We start from the raw sequence: 6,000 nt of genomic DNA on the forward strand, positions 1-6,000 counted from the left end.
ACCATCTAGCGCCACGCACCCATGCATTGTCCAATGCCATGCACCCATGGACCACCCAGCACCTTGCACCCATGCCACATCCAGTGCTGTGCACCCATGTAACAGCCAGTTGATGCCATTACAGGGCATGAGAGAGGGTTAACAGAAGTATAAGTATATTCACATGTGTGTTCACGTGTGTGCGAGAGGGAGAGAAAAGTGGCGCGGGGTATGGGATATGCGTGAAGTGTTTCCAGTCTAATCAGGCTGGATCTCGGGGCATCTGAGAGAGCCCTGCATCCCGTGGCACTCGGCATTTGCCGGAGTTAAGGAGATTGGAGGCAGCTGCCAAGTGTAATCAGTGGGGAGAAGTGCCACCAGACCCAGCCTGGGGCTGCTCCGGGCTGGGAAAGGGGCTGCTGGGTCTGGGGTTTCCCAGATTTGGGGAGAGAGAGGTGGGATGGGATGGGATGGGACGGGATGGGACGGGACGGGACGGGACGGGATGGGATGAGATGGAGGATCACAGGAAGGCTCATGGCTGGAAGCTGGTTGCCCTGGGAGCATCCTCTGCCTACTCCAGTACGCCTGCAGGAGCCCACAAACCCAAAAAGGATGAAAAGTTGTTAAATTGGGCTCAGAAAGCTGCTGCCGCGTCTCAATGCTGCCGGCTGGGGGGCTGCCCAGCTGGCGGAGCGGGTGCCGGGGTTGTTTGGTGCTGGCTCGAAGGCAAGCGCTCCCGGAGAGCCGCTCTCCCCCGGCGTCACGTGCCGCGGCGATGCTAATCCCGTTTTGAAAGCCCGCGCCCCACGCTGCGCCCGTTAATCCCCCTTCGCCACGGCGGCTGCGGCGCTGCCTCGGCGAGCCCCGGGGTGTCCGCGCACCCAGGGCCCCTCCGCCTCCGGCATCCTCCGCCCGCTCCTGCTTCAGCCTCGAGGATGCTCCTGGGCCCCCCGCCCTGTGCAAAAGGGTGCTGAGCCCCGGACGACCCCCCCCCACACACACACAAAAAACACACTGTTGGATAGAGTCACGCCGGACCGCTTGCATCCCAGCCCCGAGGTCCCCAACGGGCCGGGAAAACACCGGCGGCTGCCCAAGGAGGAGGGAATTCCCTTTATTCGGCCAACCTGGCTTGGGCACAGCCCCGATTGCTCGGCACAGCCAGACCTGGCCTGCGGCACCTGGCAGGTAAGGTGAGCGGCTCCGGCCACCCCGGCTGGGACTCGGGGTTCAGCAATGGGGGTTTTCAGGTTCCTCCCCAGAAGCCGGCGCTTTCCTGGCAGCTTTGCTCCTGCTGGGATGGCGCAGGCTTCACGCGCTTGAGAATAATATTGTTGTTCCCTTCCGATGGCAGCAGCTTCCTCGTGGGAGAAGGGGGAAAAGCACAAACCGAACCGGGGAGAAAATAAGAGGGGAATGTTTGCCGACTGTCTGCTGTGTGTTGTTGCTGTTTGTTGTGTTTCCGCCGTTGCTTTGGCAACCCTGGGAAGACATGCCAGGCTGGAGCATGGCGGGTACCAGCGCTGCGTGGCGAGGAGCCGGGGCTGGGCTCCGTGGGGCGACGCTGCCGGCCCGGTGACAGCCCCCGGCGGGGACAGGGGGGCTTTGGGGCAGGGGGATTGATGGGGGTCACCTTTGCCCCCTCCTGGGTGAGCCTGGGGCGGGGGTTGGCTTTGCACCCCCGGCCGCGGCATCCTCCGAGAGGGACCCGGGTCTGAGACGAGTAAAAGCAGAGCGGCTTTAGGGTCCTCGGGTTGTCCTTGCCCGTGGGGAAAGCAGCCAGGTCCTGGTCCCCAGGGGCACGGGGAGCGTCTGGGCTTGGCATCCCCTTCCTTCTGGTCCGGAAGGAAGGCAGCAAAGCCAGCAGCGTGGCGAAGGGCTGGCTGCTGCGGCGCGGCAGCGGGCACAGCTCACAGGAGGGGCTGCGGGGGCGTCAGGTCACGCCGGGGCTGCACCCGCATCCAGCCAGGAACGGAATCATTCCTCTTCTAGCGGGGGCACCAAAGCGTGGCGTCGTGCAGGCAGGGTTAAACTCTGCTCTGTCTCCCGTAGCTTCCTCCCTGCTCCGGGCTGGAGGTGGCCTCTGCCTGTGCGGACAGGAGGGATGGAGCCTGGATGGGGTCGGGGTGGGGGGCACACCAGGGGAGGGGAGAGGGGCCAAGACTGGGCTCGGGGAGATGGCGATGCTGCCAGGGTCCCTCCCGGGGAGCTGTGCGAGCGCTGACATCCGTCAGAGCAGGAGCCGCCTGTGCCCCGCGGCATCCCCAGGGCACAGCAGTCAGGGGGTGGGTGAAGGTCCCTGGGGACCAGGATCTGCTCGGAGCAGCCACAGCAGCACCAGAGACCTGCGTTAACTCTTCGGGGGCTGGAGCAGGAGTCCTGCGAGGAGCGGCTGAGGGAGCTGGGGGTGTTCAGCCTGGAGAAAAGGGGGCTGAGGGGAGACCTCGCTCTCTACAGCTCCCTGAAAGGAGGGGGTAGCCGGGGGGGGGTCGGGCTCTTCCCCCAAGGAACAGGCAATAAGAGAAAAGGAATGCCCTCAAGTTGCCCCAGGGGAGGTTTAGGATGGATATTAGGAAAAATTTCTTCACCAAAAGGGCTGTCAAGCATTGGAAGAGGCTGCCCAGGGCAGTGGTGGAGTCGCCATCCCTGGAGGGGTTTAAAAGCCGGGCAGACGCGGTGCTGAGGGACGTGGGTCAGTGGGGGTTTGGGCAGCGTCAGGTTGATGGTTGGACGCGATGATCTGGAGGGTCCCTTCCAACCTCCACCATCCTGCGATTCTCCGAACCGAGCTCCTCGGGGGACGCGGGCACCGACCTCCCGCAGCCTGCGGACCCCGGCACTTCCGTAGTTATTCCCGCAACCCGGGGGTTTGGGGGCTCGGGCGTTTTCCACCCTGAGAAGTGTCGGTGCGGAAAGCTTGCAGCCCGTCGCCGGTTTAGAAGCGCCAATTCAATGAACATGATTTAATCGCCGCATCTCCAAATGGCGCTTGCTTTAACCGAGAGGAGAGGCCCGAGGAGGAATCCTGCCCTGAACTGGAAGCTGACTCATTCTCCTCCCAGTCCCGGGGTCAGCGCTGGATTGCAAATAAACACACCAGATTCCCACTGCTGGGTTCTGGGAACGTGCTCCCGGCCCCGCGCGGAGGGCAGGGACCCGGGAAGGGGCTGGGTATCCGCCTGCATCCTCCATCCTCCGAGCAGGGGGGGAGCTTTGGTGGCATCTGGAGCCATCTCAAGGGGGGATAAAAGCCTCAGGCGGGGGGAAAACCCCACTTTGCTCTGATGAGGGTCTGAAAAATCCCAAAGCGCAGTGATGCACCGCCCTGTTCCCTTTCCCAAATGGATAGAGCAAGGATCGGGCCCCAGGGCTTGTGCACCTTTGCTGTAGCTCCCAGGTGGGACCCAATTCCCATTTCCTTTGGGTCCAGCCCCACGTAGCCCCGTACCCTCCTTGACGTACCGTCTCCATCACAGCATCTCCGGGGGCAGCTCCAGCCCCAGCCTCGGGAGCCGGGAAAACTGGAGCAATAAGAGGATGGAGCTGGGGCTTGAAGCCGCCTCCGACTCCCGGGATGTGGGGCTGGGGTGGGGGAGGCGGCATTTTCTGCCCCCAAAAACACCTCCCGGCTGTGGGGCTGAGCAGAAACGGGAGCCAGCCGTGAGTCACCCCGCGAGGAAGGAGCAACCTTGTGGTGCTGAGCCAGCGTGGGCTGGGGGGCCACGGCCCCCCCCGGCCATGGGAAGGGGAAGCTTTTGCTCAGCACGGATGCTCCAAGGGAAAAAATGAGCTCTGGGGCTGAAACCGCCGGCCGAAGGGGACCGGAGGGGATCAGAGGGGACTGGAGGGGACTGGAGGGTACCAGAGGGGACTGGAGGGTACCAGAAGGGACTGGAGGTGACTGGAGGGTACCAGAGGGGACTGGAGGGGACTGGAGGTGACTGGAGGGTACCAGAGGGGACTGGAGGGTACCGGAGGCGACTGGAGGGTACCAGAGGGGACTGGAAGCAACTGGAGCAACAGGCAAGAGGTCAGGGTGGGTCTGGGGTCTGCCCCGTTCTCGGAAGGGTCTTGCTGGAGCCTCGAGGCAGGATTTGGCCATCCCTGGCCCGCGTGGCGCAGGGTTCGGTGACGCTGCAGCCGCCCCGGCCCGGGACCCCCTCTCCCGCTGTGAAACTCTGGGGTGCGCGCGCGCGCGCGTGTGTGTGTAAATTAATAAATCTGCCCTCTGCTCTGTGCCTGCCACCCCGTCCTCTGCCTTGGGATCCTCCCAGGCTGGTGCTCAGGAATATTTTCCCCCCCCCGCCCCGCCAACGCCGTCCCACGACAACTTCTTTGGCTTGAATCAGCGGACGTGACTCACCGGGAGGAAGGCCAGGGCTTGGGGCGAGCTGCGCGCCCGCCGCCGCGGCCACAGCGCGGCCCTTTGGGGATGGGGGCGCAAACCCCATCACCGTGGGGGGGGGACACACGACACACAAGCCCGGGGGTGCCTCCGTCCCATCGCCGTCCCCTCCCCGCGCCCGGCCCAGTGGGTGCAGCCGGGTGGGAACTGGTTGAGCCGGCGCACCCCGTCCCGGCGGAGAGGGGAGATTCCTTTGGTGAGGGGGGGGGACAGACATCCTTGCGGCGGGGCAGGGGGGGCTGCAAGACACCTCCATCACCTTCATCGCCTGTACCTTCATCACCGGGGTGGCCATGGCACCCCCAGGGGACCGTGTCGCCCTTCCCAGGGGGCTGTCGGAGGTGGGGGGGGGAGGAAAGTAGGGAAAAAAAATCTAACTTCGGCGGGGTGCATGGGGGGGGTGAGATGGAGAAAACGGCCCCCCCGGCGGTGGGTTTGCTCCTGCCGGCAGTGGGTCAGGGGAGCAGCAGAGCGCGGGGGCCAAATCTTGGCTGGATTAGTTAAAGAGCTCAAGCAGCCGCGGGATTAGGGAGTCAGGAGAGCCCGGCCACCTGCGGGGGGGACGGCGGCGGGGACGGGGACGGGGACAGGGTCGGGGCGGGGGGGGAAAACCCAGGGAGGAGGATACGCCGGAGCTCCGGAGAGGAGGTGTGCAAGGCCTGGGCTTTGGAGTGATTAGATAAGTGAATCAGGGCCTGGGAGCGATTAGAGAAAGAAATCAGGTTTTACACCAATTAGGTAAAGTCCCCCAGCGATTAGAGACAGCGGCGGCTGCAGAGAAAGGTCTCCCGGCGGCCCCGGGCGCAAGATAGGGCTGGGAATTGATTAAAGGAGCATCAGAGGCCAAGAGCGATTTGATAAGAAAACAAAACAGTGGATCAATTAGCCCCGGGAAAGCGGACGGGGCTGGGCGATAACGAGAGTAGGGGAGCGGAGCCGGGAAAACCAACCCCTGTGGATGCTACCATGGGATTGGGGATGGGGATGGGAGAAAAATGGTCCCAGCTGGCTCCTCCAGCACCCGGCCGAGTTTAATGGCCTATTTTCGGCTTGACGTTAGCGCAGGTGAATTCCCAGCTTGGCCTAAAAATGAGATCCTTGTTGGCTGTGGCCAAGCGCGAGCCCCGGGCAGCCCATGGCGGGCTGCAGCGAAGCGTCTCCTCCGGCCCGGGAGGTCCTGCTCCTCCAGCCGAGGGAAGCAGCCAGGTCTTCGTCTCGGAGAATTTCTATTTTTTTTTTTTTTTTTTTTTTTTTTTTAAAGCGGGATTTGCTCCGGGCTCACACCGTTGCGCACCCGGAGCTGGTTTATTCACGGGAAACGCGGTTACACCAGGATAACTCAGACCCGAGTCCCGTCCCAGATGCTCTGGGAGCTTTCAGATACGGGCGCCAGACGAGCAAGCAATTAAGTAACTCAACGGAGCCTTGAAATAATTAGACCAAGGAACGCAGCTCCGGCAGATGAGTTTAGTGAAGAAATTGGGAGTGTTGGAGAGAGGGAGATGAGAAGGGTGATCAGGTCTCGGCACAATTATCTGGAGAAAGTCTGCTCCAGACTGATTAGAGGAAGGGAAAAGAGCTTTCCGGGCAATTAGGTGAGGGAAATCAACTCC

This window comes from Chroicocephalus ridibundus, chromosome 21 (genome assembly GCF_963924245.1).
Source record: "Chroicocephalus ridibundus chromosome 21, bChrRid1.1, whole genome shotgun sequence".
In the NCBI taxonomy this organism is placed as follows: Eukaryota; Metazoa; Chordata; class Aves; order Charadriiformes; family Laridae; genus Chroicocephalus; species Chroicocephalus ridibundus.